Source organism: Amblyomma mixtum, chromosome 1, assembly GCF_055824585.1.
Source record: "Amblyomma mixtum isolate Tamu chromosome 1, ASM5582458v1, whole genome shotgun sequence".
Classification (NCBI taxonomy): Eukaryota; Metazoa; Arthropoda; class Arachnida; order Ixodida; family Ixodidae; genus Amblyomma; species Amblyomma mixtum.
In genome coordinates this window covers 99,072,602-99,087,789 of record NC_143012.1, presented here as the reverse complement: position 1 = coordinate 99,087,789, position 15,188 = coordinate 99,072,602, and positions in this window count along the sequence as shown.

The following is a 15,188-nucleotide window of genomic DNA, read 5'->3' as shown; positions in this document are numbered from 1 at the left end:
GCAGATGTGGACAGGACAGGCCCTTAGGTGTACCACGCTGCCCTCGTCCACCACATGACGCTGCCCCGCGAACCGGGGTGACCTTCCGGCCGTGACCTGAGCGTTTCCGCCTGCCCTTCTAGCTCGGCATCCGCTTTTCCCGCTCTTCTTTCAGCTCGCCCACAATTTGCTCTAACACGTCGGCCTTAGCTCCCTCCCTCTTAAGCGACTCTGCAACCCAAGTCTCTAGCTTAAGCTGTTCCTCTTGCTACACCTTCAGGCCCCCTTCAAGTTCCTTAATCTTAGCTGCCCATTCCGTTCCATCGTCCGAACGGCCTCCTCAAATCGCTTGAATAGCCTGCACGCGAAGCTAGCCTCCTCTGCCTCGGCTAAACTCCCAAAATCTATCTTGTCCGAATAACACCAACGCTTGCACTCCTCGCACTGCACTCACTGCCCGTCCACCCAGGCTTTCCTAGCTTGCCGACCCATCATCCTGCCGACAATGTAACATAAAAGCCCGGCAAAATTCCTCAAGAAGGCCCTACGGCACACTGTATTCTGTTACCTCCGCTAGCCTTACTACCCCGCACAAGGTTTAAAAGCGTCGCCCCTACAGCATGTACAAAAAAAAATACTTAGCTTCGGAAGAAGTCGCTGGAGTCCTGCTCCGACGGCGTTGAATGCCAAAAGGCCAGTGGTGGCGGTGGAGTGACAGTTGCAGTAGGGACCCTAGTTGTGATAGTTGCAACAAAATTGGCATATTTATTTAAAATGAACTTAAGCACACAAGAACACGCACACAAGAGGAAACACACAGGGCAGCGCCTGTCCTGTGTGTTTTCTCTTCTTGTGTGCTTAAGTTCATTTCAAAATAAGCTGTGCACCATCTAGCCCAAACAGAAGTTTTGTTAAAGAATTGGCATACTTCTCTTTTCTCTCCGGTTTCTGTGACACAGTTTTGGCAGGAAAGTTGTCAGCAGGACCGCAGTTCATAAATGAATTAAAGAATCTCATGCAGTAGAGACTTTAAAATATTGTGACATAATAGTAATAATAAAAAATTGTTCTGTAACATTGCTGAGGTTACTTTATATTAGTTGTAGAGTTTTCCGGCATACAAACGACAGCTGACAGCTGCCCAGAAAGTGATGAGTAATTCTGTGTTCCTAGAGGACGATAGCGTGCGTCGAACCCAGTCAAACTTTACACGAGCTCCGTAGCTGCTCTCTGAGCCAACGTAATACATCCTTGCATCTTCGTTTTATTTTCTTGAAATCCACTATACGCAGACGTTTCAGGAGCTACGAGCCTGGATTGTTTTCTTGAGTAGTCAAGAGTTTCTTGTTCGCTTGTTTTTCGATGTTCTCTGCGCACTTGCCTGGAAGCGTTGCGCAGTACTGAGGCTGGGTCTATAGATCAGAATACCGAGCTCCTAGTATGCTCCAGCTCTTGGCCATTATGCAATGCAAACTAGCACTAAACTCAATAAGAAAAAACAACCTGGATATAATACTATACATAATTACACGAAAAAAAGAACCACGAATGGGATGGCAAAAACTTGGCGACCCACATTTGAGCAATGCAAAAGCAAAAGGTCCACATACTATATCGACGTCCGTGGCGATTCTGATATCCATGTATTATATCGAAGTCCATGGCTATTTTGATGCCTAAGTGTATTTTTCTGCGCTTAATTAATTCACTAATTTCGCCTCATCAACCAAATTTTTCCCATGGCAACATTTTATCACCCACTGTCTGTCACAATATCACTTTCATGCATTTATCTTCAGAGAACGACGTAATCACGCGGAAATTTGTGCACGCGCTTTGCGGACACTTTTGCTGACGCAACAGAGCCATATAATGCTCTCGCATTAAAAACCAACCTCGCATTTCAAGAAAATAAAATTCCCTGGTATTAATCGAGTCTCTTAACTAATGAGTCAGTCGAGTTTTGTGCCAGTTAGCATGAATTAGAATTAATACTACAAGTGTGTGCTACCCATCATAATCAAGCAACAAATCCTTTTGTGATAATGTGCATGATTGTTAAAATGAGATTACCATGCATTTGCCCAGAGCCCAGGCATTACTTTATCCGTCCAATTTTGCTAACCATTTGACCACGTTAGCATTCCTACTAGCCCTTTATTGGCTTAAGTCAACCTGTTTATATCTGACTGCTACGACTTGTCATAGATTGTCACTCTTGCCACACATGTAACACAAGGCAGATCCTCACTCCTAAACTCACTCAAATGCTGTGCCCATTAATGTGCCTACTTCAAACCCCTTGCCTGGGCTGAGCGATCATGATATTTTACATTTCGCAGTTCAACAAAAGACAAGCAAATTTGTTAAAAAAAATCTTTTGAGACAACAATAAAGCCAAATACTCTGTTTTCAAAAAAGAACTCTGCTTATTTCTTGACACTTTTCTTTCAGTCTATCTTGGACCACCCTGGGAACTAACTGCAGCATTTTCTGAAAGAAAATCTGACTTCACAGCGTCTACAAAAACAGCAGGTTACTAAATCTGTTATCCAACTGGAAAAAGATTGTTTATTTACATAGGCTAAACATTACGAAAAACTTACGCATTGCTTACGACACCAAAAAATACTGCGAAATCATTTCAGCTCTTTAAGGTCTACTATGTTAACATTATTATTTTCCTTCAAATATTATTGAAGACTAATTCAGATTGATTCTGGGATATTACACGAGAAAATTATATATCATTGCTCACATGGGCTTGGGCATGTAATGCGAAGGCAAGATAACCGCTGGTTCTTAAGGGTAACGGAGTGGATTCCAAGAGAAGTCAAACGTAGCAGGGGCGGCAGAAAGTTAGGTGGACGGATGAGATGAAGAAATTTGCGGGGTTACGGTGGCCGCAACTGGCAAAGAAGGACAGGGTTAATTGGAGAGACATGGGAGAGGCCTTTGCCCTGCAGTGGACTTAGTAAGGCTGATGATGATGATGCTCACATTCTGGAGACCCAGTAATGACCATGTTTTGCACTACTGTCCTTAATGCATTCGCTGAATCATTCTCATCACTGGTTAGCTGCCTGCAACAAAGCCTACAACTAACGTGGGGACCCAGTTATATTTTTCCACACAATTTTTTAGTTTATATTTTTATTGTAGCTTTGGTGCATGCAGGCAGAAAAGCCAGATGAAAAAATGCCTCTACAATTAGGCTTTCTCATAACAGCGTTTGACCATGGTAGCTGCTTGTGCTTTTGCGATTAAATACAGACTTCAGCAGTAAAGACTAAGGCTGATAAGATACCGGCTAAAACATGCTTCCACTAAAACAAAGCTTGTGGCATATACTTCCCTAGTGCGTCCACTACTCGAATACGCTGACGTAGTATGAGACCCGCATACGAAAACGGATGCCAAAAGTGTAGAGCGTGTCCAAAGAAGAGCACTGCACTTCATTTTCAATGCCTACTGAAGACAGGTATCGATATCTGATCTTCTTAGCCGTGCCAGTTCGCCCACCTTGGAATCTCGTCCCAAAATGCATCGCTTGAAAATGTTAATCGACATCGTTAATAATCACACCAGAAAAAGACTTTCTCACTTATATGCAGTAAAACAGAACACGACAGACTCGGCACAAACACGATAAAACAATTGTAGTTCCCAAATGCAGAACCACTGCATACAAGCTGTTGTTCTTTCCAAGAACGATAGCCGAGTGGAATGCGTTACCTCGCGAAGTGGTCACCCTATCGTCAGCCGAAACATTTTTATCTGCAATCAACCCCAGCCGGTCAAGTTAGGGTATTTGGTTCGATTCTGCAGTGTTGCCCTTGTCGCGTTTTGTTTTGTATTTTAATGTAAAGTGTCTGTTACTCATCTGTTACTTGAGTTGTTCCGCAGAAATTTTGCTGCCTGCCTGCAGGCCTGATTTTTCCCTTTTTATCGTTGTTTGCTATTGACAAAGCACTGTGCAATTGCATCCCCACCCCTGCCTCGGCCATCAAAAGGTGGCTGGCAGTATTGAATAAATAAAATAAAAGTTGGGGGGCTCCTTGCTGCCGGGGATGTTGTGTAAGGTGTTACATCATTACTCGATGCAGACAATGCCAACATCTCCCACACCTGGAATGAGCCATGGGCAGTTACACTGCAAAATAAAAGCCTGAATTGTCATGCGGGGCAGATAAAATCAACAATAAAATGTTACTATATACCGTGGACCACTGTTCAATATATACCACAATGCATTTTTCAGTGACGTAATCTGGCACCATACCCCACGACTGGAAAACAATCGATGCAATCACAATCGATCTAGCTCCAGTATTAAGGATGCCTGGAATTTAAGATTAATAATCTCTCTTGGAAATCACAGAAAGCTTTAACTCTAAGGCACAATTCACACCAAGGTACATTCGTCAAAACTCCTCATTTGCAACATCATCATTGATATTATTGTGTACTACATCTGTACGTAACACAAATACATATAGCCAGTTAAGGATATTGCGACAGCCAGCGTTAACGTGAAAGTACACTAGTAACTTAAATTAAGGACAACGCAGCGAGCTACGGAAAGAAAAATGATAGCTGTAACTTAAGAGACCAGAAGCGGGCGGAGTGGATGAGGGAACAAACGCCGGTTAATGACAGCCTAGTTGAAATCAAGAGGAAGAAATGTGCTTGTGCAGGGCATGTAATGCGAAGGCAAGATAACTGCTGGTCCTTAAAGGGTAACGGGGCGGATTCCAAGAGAAGGCGAGCATAGCAGGGCACGGCAGAAAGTTAGGTGGGTGGGTGAGACTAAGAAGTTTGTGGGGATACAGTGGCCGCAACTGACGAAGGACAGGGTTAATTGGAGAGACATGGGAGAGGCCTTTGCCCTGCAGTGGGCGTAGTCAGGCTTTTGATGATGATATTAGTAACACAGACTGCTATCATCTGTTCGCAGAAAACTATTCTCGCACTTTTTCCTTTTCATAACAAAACTGAATGCTCTCTTTGTGTTTAACCACCGCCATATACATTTCATCCAGCTCACTCATATCATTCCACCCCCCCGCCTGGGTTTAGCGAAGGTTTGAATAACTTGCCCACATCACTAACCAGCATAACTGATGTTGACAGCTTCAGAAAGACATTATATAACTTGCTGTTATGATGTAGGGTTTCTATTTGCAGTGTGCTTGTACCTTCCTATGGCCAATTTTCTTGCACGTACTATTTTGGATAGCATTGCATAATGTATTTTTGCACGATGCATTCAATCTAGATGCCTTACATTTTCTAAAAAAGTATTCTATTGCACTTTCATGTCTCTTATTGCACCCCCCCCTCCCCCCCTCTTTGTTATGAAATGATACCCTGTGGATATTCTAAATCAAGGAATAAATAAGTTCCATTATGTTCTAAAGAGGGCTGTGGTGCATATGTGTTTAAAGAGCAACAATATAAAATTGATGCTGGCTTCCCTGGCTCGAAAATACATATACGAGCACCAAATAAATACTACACTCCGTTTCATACATAGCAGGCAATGCTGCCAAAGCTAGAATGCCTGTTCGCGCAGGCTAAGTCCACACGCAAAAAGTAGTTCGCCATGCAACCAAAGCGAACACAAACATATTTCGTAGCAACAAATCTTAAGTGTCGTGACTGGCACCTCCTGGATTTCGTTTTACCTCTTGCCACATTTTCGTCCTGCGGCTATGTCGAGATTTCGAGAAGCAAAAAGTACACATGGCGGTATGATATGCGGTTGGTAGGGCGAATCGCTTCTACTAAATCTGCGCCCAAAAAGTAGTTCACTCTCCTCGTGAAAATTATGGCCAGTGAGCCGCACACTGAGCCCCTGACAGCTTCGACCGTCATTTTCAATGCTACCACATCTTTTTATACCGCTCTTTGTATTCGTCCAAACAAGAGACCGGAGTTTCGAGAAGAACAAATGATATGTGGCAGAGTAATATGGCTTCGTGGACGCACTACTTCAGCAACCTCCGCAGCGTTGCCTGCTATGTATGGAACGCAGTATAGTGATGCCCACTGTCATATTGTGGATTGTGCTGGTATGCTAAGCATGGCCAGAATGACAAAGTGTAGCTATAAGCAGTGCGAGCTCAAGCGCGTGAGAGGTGGGACGTCGGTGGTCGGTACAAACACGGCTGTGGCAGTGTGCCACTGTGCGGGGATGTCTCCTTCGAGCTTGGTGTTGCAAGGCCAGCTAGCCAGCCTTGTTACAATCATCATCATCATCAGCCTGACTACGCCCACTGCAGGGCAAAGGCCTCTCCCATGTCTCTCCAATTAACCCTGTCCTTCGCCAGTTGTGGCCACCGTGTCCCCGCAAACTTCTTAATCTCATCCGCCCGCCTAACTGATACCACTCCGCTGGTATCAACCACGAAGAACAAGGACAGTGGTCTTGATGACAACAGGGCTCTTGAAATTAAGCCTTTATTTGCGACATGAAATCTGAGTCTATTTGGAAGTATGCAGCTGCATCTTTAGAAGACGGAAACTCAGACACTGCGGCTAGTGCAGATGACCTGCACTAACAGATTTCCATAGTTGCGCACGATGTCACAGTGACCCAAGGAAGGATAGTCGTGGACCAAGCACAAAATATTTCATGATGCAATGAACGTAACTGGGCGGTGAGTCCCCAAGACATGCACTGCGGGTGTTCAGAAGAAGACGATTCATTTCTGGAAAGGCTGTCACGCTTGTGCACGAAGCCAAGCTTGTATGCCGCATCCAGAACATAGGAAAACCAAGAGGTGCCAAAGAATTGTCTTGTCCACCTTGTTAGTGAGAAGTCTCTAGGCGGCAAGTCTTGCAGAATGTATTTCAGACTGTACATATTTCATGAAGCACTGGGCCCCAAGGGGGGGGGGGGGGGGGGATAAAAGTGCATACATTGCATTCTCAAGCCATCACTTTGTCACTCCCAAAACACTCTGGGGGTAAGAGAGAGAAAAAAAATTCACGCCAGAGTGGAGTACACAAACACTTGACCTCCACACCACACGGCCATAGTGTTTTCCGCTCCAAAAGAATTACCACCGTTTTGATTCAGTTACCTCATGGGTAATGGTACAGAAAAAATGTGACGCTAAGACAGTTGCCAGTCAAGTTCTTCATGGCCTTCTTTTCTACTGGGCACTCGTAATGCTTGCAACTCAAATGCATCCTCCCACAGACACAAAGCTTTTCAGCAACTACAAACTGAAGGTACCACATGAAATACGACTCAACACAGACACACATACACACATGTGCATAACACTCGGTGAACATGACGCTCCAACATGCACAAATTAAAAACACAGCAGCTCATCAACATGTTAAAAACAGCTTATGTAATGCTAAAACGAGGCCAACCTGTGGCTCTAAGGTGAATGCCATAAACGGAACTTGCTGGAGGCAGCTAAACAAAGCCGTGTGCGTAGATTGCGTGCAAACGAAGAAGTGCGACACATTACGACAGGGATGCACAGATGCGGATTCCATGTTTGACAATGAATTACGCTTCTATGCACAGTACAAGCTTGTCAACGCAAATTACAACTGCTGGGGAGAAAAAAAAGCGAAGGTGTATACAAGCTGCATAACGTTTGAAGAGAGGGATAGGTGGGCCAATGCTGACACTTTCAAATGGGTAAAAGTTGCAACGGACCCAGTGCAAACGGAACATATATGCGTCAAGTCAGTGCACTCTCAAGTTCCAGCTGCCCTTGGCACCAGCAACCTTAGATCGCATGACTGCGTCCCGTATACTCACAACACAACTCGTACAGCGGGTGCAGAAAAACTTCCCGCTTTTACCATCTGACTACTAGCACAGCGAGTCTATTCTGCTTCTGAAACAGCTCCCACCGATGAGAAACTTTTTACGATGACAAGCATAATTTAACGAATATTAGGTCTCGTAACACAAAATGCACCAGCTTGAAATAAAACACTCGGTGAAAAAGACACGCTTACTGCAAAGCGTTACAGATGGCACACTAAAGTCAAAAACAGCTGCAACATGTGTGGAATACACCGGGGCCCACTTAGAATTGTTCGCTAGGCGGCAACTGCATGTGTTCGGTGCAATAAGACAGTCACACTGGCAAAAATGAATAAAGCAAAACTGCACACAGGTAAAGATCTCGTGGGGGCTAGTAACAATATACCAAAGCAAATAAAAAGAAACAGCCTCATTCTAACCTCTTTGGGTAGCAGCTGAAAACACATGCGCAAAATTAAATTAATGTACAAGCACCACCTCAGAGTGGCAATGTTTCACATTCGCGTGTCTGTCTGTTTGCACAGTGAGACAATAACAGGCCTACTGCATGCTCCACAGTGCATTTCAACCCTTTCCAGGCAAGCAAGCACAGTTCTAGGCAGTTGGACGCAAGTTAAAAAAACAAATGACCAGAATAGGATGGATTAATTCAATGGAAATGAAGCAGACTGCGGAACTATATAGGAACAGGGAAAAGGCCAATCAAGAAGGAATCGTTCTACGATAACTCAAGAGGCAGCACCCTACTCTTTGAAGCTAGATCAGGGTGTCTCAGAATAAGAAGCTGCACAAAGAAACTTAACCAAGAGGATGACACGTCTGTGATGTGCAGTAAATCTGCGGAAACAATTGAACATGTTATATTCAAATGCAGCAGTATCCATCCGAACGTCGCTGCATGCACAGTCAATCTCCCTGAGGCCCTAGGGTTTAGAGATAACGAAAGCCAAGCGAATGAATCTGTTGTAGAGTTAGCAAACAACAATTGGAAGATTTGTGGCTTAAAAGCAGGCAGGTGACAAAAGGTTCTAACCCAAAAGTTGCGTGTTCGATCCCGGCTGCAGCGGTCGAATTTCGATGGAGGCGAAATTCCAGAGGCTCATGTACTGTGCGATGTCAGTGCACGTTAAAGAACCCCAGGTGGTCGACATTATCCGGAGCCCTTCACTACGGTGTCCCTCATAGCCTGAGTCGCTTTGGGATGTTAAACCCCCATAAACCAATAAACCAAACTAAAGGATTAAAAATTGCACCTAAAGAAAAACAGCAAATTTTCAGATAACACCATTAATTCTGACAGACTGCTTAAAGAAAAATAAAGAAGAAAGCCTTGTATTGTGGAGACTGCCACTGCCCCGTTTCAAACGGGGTGCTCCTATCATTCATCTATTCATCCACTCAGTCACGAAGCTTCCAAGAGGAAGTTGTCTTGGGTTGCTCTTACTGCCACCAGATCAAGAAACAAAGCCAAGAGCGCTCAATGAAAGCAAGCACACAGTCGTCCTCTCTACCTGGAGGATTTAAAAAAAAACAAAAAAACTGCTCTGTGCAAACTGTTGGCCTATTCACATCCAAATGTCGTACGAACAAAGTAACAAAAGGCAGCCAGCGTTGCTCAATGAGTAGTTTAGCATTTCCAATTGCCTGTTCTTACCGGTACTCACCTATGGGGCAGAAACGTGGAGGCTAACAAAGAGGGTTCAGCTTAAATTAAGGACAATGCAGTAAGCTACGGAAAGAGAAATGATAGGTGTAACGATAAGATATTGGAAGAGGGCAGAGTGGGTGAGGGAACAAACGTGGGTTAACGACATCCTAGTTAAAATCAAGGGGAAGAAGTGGGCTTGGACAGGGCATGTAATGCAAAGGCAAGATAACCGCTGGTCCTTAAGGGTAACGCAGTGGATTCCAAGAGAAGGCAAGCGTAGCAGGGGGCGGCAAAAAGTTAGGTGGGCGGATGAAATTAAGAAGTCTGCGGGAATACGGTGGCCGCAACTGGCTAAGGGCAGGGTTAATTGGAGAGGCATGGGAGAGGCCTGTAGTGGGCATAGTCAGGCTGATGATGATTGCCTGAATTGTCCGGAACAGTAGAACAACTGCTGTCGACTACTGAGCACCAGATTCGACAACCCACGCAACCTGCTAGGCAATGAAGAAACCAATGCAAAGAGCACCGGAGCTCAGTGGACAGGAAATTAATCTCTTCTCTGCTCAGCAGATGGCAGCACCAGTCTGAGTGGCTACAGGGCTCCCATCACCAGCAAACAGGAGTGAGTTTGAAGTAGAGTTTGATGGAAGCCTGTCTGGTAGGGATGGTATGTGACAAAAAAACCAAATAAATAAACGGCACCAACCAAAAGATGAATCAAATTATCCCACACAGAAGCCTTGCTCCCGTGCTGGAGCAGTAATGTCATTTCATTTGTCCTTTGGTTGGCGTCTTTTCGTCAAAGCAGGAGCCACAGTTGGCAGTTTCTCAATGGATGTTGCCAATTTAGCCAATGCAATTATTTCTCAAGCAAAGCAGACCACTTATGCTACCTTTACTTTGTACATGTGACATTTAGGTATGGGTAGACCAGTATGCTGACCACGGTGACTTTTCCAGATGCATGGTATGTGAGGTAGTGCAAAATAGGACAAGGGACAGCGAAAGACGCACACAACACAGGCGCTAACTTCCGACTGACAGAAACCTAGGTGACCGATACGAACGAGACCTGTGAGGCAAACGGGCGCATGCACCCGGAAAAAAATAATGAAAATGAGGTGAACGAGGAACAGACAAACGACTCAGCGATTATTTAAGAAGGCCAGCTCTCTTTTGGACAGGGAGATAGACGGCTTGCTGACACATTTATCATCCAAGGCAGCAACCCGCCGTGGTGGCTCAGCGGTTACGGCGCTTGGCTGCTGGCTCAAAAGACGTGGGTTCGATCCCGGCCGCGGCAGCCGATTTTCAATGGAGGCAAAATTCTAGAGGACCGTGTGCTGTGCGATGTCAGTGCATGTTAAAGAACCCCAGGTGGTCGAAATTTCCGGAACCCTTCACTACGGCGTCCCTCATAGCCTGAGTCGCTTTGGGACGTTAAACCCCCATGAACCAAACCAAACCAAACCAAGGCAGCGATATGCCTGTTTGCCTCACGGTTCACGTTCGTCTCGGTCGCCTAGGCTTCTGTCAGTCGGAAGTTAGCGCCTGTGTTGTGTGCGTCTTTCTCTGTCCCTTGTACCGTATTGCGCTACCTCACATACACCATGAATCACAGTTACCGACTCGCCCAAGTTTCTAACCTTGTGAATTATTTTTCCAGATGCTCCAGCCAAAGATACATGACTGTATATTACAGCAGTGGCTGTTTTCCGTCCATGCGGTCACACCTTTATTCCTGCCTCTGTCTCAATTATCTCCATGTGAACCATATGCCACGTCCATGCAATGGCCCTGATTGTTCATTGCAGCTCGGTGGAATGAAATTAAAAAGTGCAAATGCTGAACTGCTTCAGTTACCATTTTGTACTACACGACATGTTCCTGCTAAACATAATCCATATTTTTAAAACGATGCAAGTGTTTTGGCGAGTGAAACCAATGAAGTGCTGTTGGAAGTCGCGTGGCCTAGTCTGCTGTAATTTTTCTGTTCTGAAAAGTTAGTCAATTAGAATAAACTGCCCCCGTGGTGGCTCAGTGGTTATGGTGCTCGGTTGTTGACCCGAAAGACGCGGGTTAGATCCCCGCCGCGGCAGTAGAGTTTCGGTGGAGGCGAAATTCTAGAGGCCTGTGTACTGTGCGATGTCAGTGCACGTTAACGAACCCCAGGTGGTTGAAATGCCCGGAGCCCTCCACTACGGCGTCCCTCATAGCCTGAGTCGCTTCGGGACGTTACACCCCAATAAACAAATCCAATTAGAATAGACTAACTTCTTTAATAGTGGATTCTGGGAAAAGCGTCAAATTGGAAGCGGTAGGGGCATGTTAAAGAAAGCAGGCTGAAATGTTTACATTAAGGAACCACCGAATTGAATTTTTTTGCTGGCCTGAACAGAGAGTCTGCCATATGGTTTAACAGTTGCCGGCATATATCTTAGGGGCACTGTAAACAGAAAGCCATGTTGGGGACATTGCTCCGAAGATTGTATTTTGTTCTCGGAGAGGATGCCCTGGGGCATTCTGGTACCACTAGCATGTGATAAGACTACATTTTGTGGGCTTCCTTTTTAGGGCAGTAAAAAAATCTGCATGGATGATACTGCGTTGCTAACAATTCAATCTGTCATTATAACACTATCTACAACATCCAAATTGACATTTTCTTCCCAAAACCAATATTTAGAAAGTTGATTCATTACTCTTTAGTCATTAACTACTCCACCGAATGAAAAAATACTGCAAACTAGACCACACAACTCTCAGCAGCACTCAGTCTTTTTAAAAATCTTGGGTGCATTTAGGGCACCTTATATAATGGACACAAAATGTGAAAGGCAATTTTAAATTGACCAAATGTACTTCAGCCTAACTGCTGCTAATTTCAATGGATTTGATCTGGAGCTTTGATGTCAACAGCTTGGCGAAAAGGTAATGTACAAAAGGAAAACCTTGCTTCATGAGCACAATAAATGACTCGCACATAGACTCAACAGTCATTAACCCTTCAACTGCCAAATTCATTCCCTAAAAACTTTCAAAAATTGTCAAATTTTTTGGGCAATTTTTGGCAAAAATGACTTGCCAGGGTTAAAACATGCACTGAAGGCGCAAAATGCGTTTCAAGTACCGCTTCCGCCCTCTAGTGTTGAAAACCGCAAGCAATGAAATTGCTGACCGTAATTCATCTTCCGCAGTGGAAGCAACTCAACATCGGACCAGACGGGTGTAACTGGTCATTGGCGATATTGGTACAATCTTCCACGACGAGCACAGCTCGGGGTTGGCAGTTAAAGGGTTAAGGCTCCTACGCTCCCATAATCCTGCACTGCGTCAACCATCTCGTAGTCTGCAACTGTACGCAGTATATTTTTTTGCCCAATCAGACCGCCAGGTTTCAATACGTGGGCAGCGTGGGGGGTTTCGCAAACGGCACGATCAAATGTTCTGATCAGATCAGATCAGATGTTCAGATCAGATGTTCAGATCAGATGTTCTCACAAGCATGCCTTGTATGAATGTTGACAAATAAAATTGAATCAATCAATCAAATCAAATCAAAATAGCTCTGCATAAACATATCCTCCAGAGCTCCTGAACGATTATTTTTAAAGCGCTGCAACAGAGAGCTAACCACGATGAAGCTATGAAGTTTGTCGTGACCGTGCTCCAAACAAGTCGCTAAAAGCTGAAAACCTGCCGACTGCGTACCCCTAACGCAGTCTGTTGTAATCAAACACTCTTAAAGGGACCATGAAAAGAATTAAAAGCCGCTTGCAAATGTTAGAAGTGATGCTCAGAAGCATTGACACCAAGTATGAGTCTTCGGAACTCAGCCGGCAATTTATTATGAATTTTTAAAAACCGTGTTTTTCAAAATTCGCGGGCCGCTTGGTGTCTTCGTAGGGAGCAATTCTGAAACCAAAACCGGGAAGATAGACGTCACTAGTCCCATGACGTCGGCAGGCCACCACACGCTGTCATTCGCTAGAGCCGCGGCAGCTTCGACGTCACGGGCACACTTCCGGTAGCGGTGAAAATCGTCTGCTCGAGCTGCCGCGCGACCCCCTGGGGCAAGCGCGAGCGAGGGCATTGCCTTCGCGCATATGGTTTTAATTTACCTCTGCCGCCTCTTTCTGTCGCGAGTTCGGGAGCCACTAGCAGTGCCTTTTTCGACCGCCCAAGATGAATACGCCTTGCTGTGTCGTCGGCTGCAAACCCAGTGACTGGCGAGGTGTTGAACTCAGGCATGTTACTCCTAGAGACGTGCGTGAGAGAGCAGCCTGGATGGAGCGCATCGGACTGCCAGCGTCGCACGCACGCCGAAGACTCCGCGTTTGCGGTCGACACTTCGCACCTGACGCTTACTACTATAACCCAGCGCTCGTTCGATAGTCAGACATGAATGTCAAGCAGCTGAAGCTTTGACCGAAGTCGCTGCCGACACTGTTTCTTCCCGCCGGGAAGGTGAGTTTCCAGCTTACAGCAATCGGTATGGACGTTTACACGATATGATCTGCGATGGAAGACAATTTTATCTACGAGAACTTAAAAAAAGGTGCCGCATTTACTTAGGGCACAGGACGAATTCGAAGCGTTAGCTGTCGCGGAGGGCCTTGGCCTGACGGCTACGTACTGCTGCTGTTCACATTCGGCTGCTGCTTCGACATGCAGACTCGGTCCCGACCTTCTTTGACTCTCCCGTCCGTTTTACGACCGTAATACCGTATGTTCCTTGTGTTCTAAGTCGGGCGGCGCGATTTTGCGATCCCGCAGCCGGGTGTCCAACATCATTCGAGAGCTAGGCTCAGTATATGCACGGTGTTTCACACCAAGACTTGGCAGCATCGGTGTGACGGCCGAACCAGCGCATAAAAAAAATAAAACATTGTGTGAGCCGGGAACAGGTCCGGGTCCATTCTGCCAACTAGCAAAGAAACCCGACGCGCGCCGCAATCCAAGAAAGCGCCGAGACCGGAGAGACGCTGCCGACGCACGCTGCTCCTCGCGAGTGCGACAACCGGAAGTTGTAAACCGAACGTCAGCGAATGACGTTTTCATGGGCGGAGCCCAGTCCCGGAGCTGTTTTCTTTATTTTTTCATGGTGCCCCGCGCGTACGAGTTGAGGGGGGAGAGGAGGAGGGTGATTTTTAATCGCCTATAACTTCGTTGTTATTGATGCTAGCTCAAAAATTCTTGCGCTGGAGTGACGAGTGATGGATTGCCTATCTTTACATAATCTCAATAAATTTGTTTCATAGTCCCTTTAAGTTGACCTGCTTCTCAGTGCAAGTGTTTATGATGGTAGGGATATACGTCACAGCAATACGCTGCCAACCAAAAAGAACTGAAATGCACGTTTACAAGGAGCATACAAGAATCTGCTGATTGGACAGGAGACGCTAACTGTAAAAAAAGGGGGGGGGGGGGCCTTTTGCTTGGAACATGCTGGAGTACGTCCCATAAGAGGATAAGTGCTGAAATACGAGCTGCGTCAAGTTCATTGAACCGTGGTGAACTGAATTGTAAAGTATGTTGCAAAAATGCGGAGAATGAATAAAAATGAAAGGCTGTACTTCGACAGCAGAGTACATGCATAAGTTGCCACGTGCAGTCACTACAACAAACACTTCCTTCCAATCTTGCATCTTTTTTTTTACATTTCCTCTGGCAAAGTAGCTGCAATTGTGATAGGAACCTGATATTCCGTGCTTTAACACAGCAGTGTTACGGTCAACTTCTAGGCCAACTGACACACAC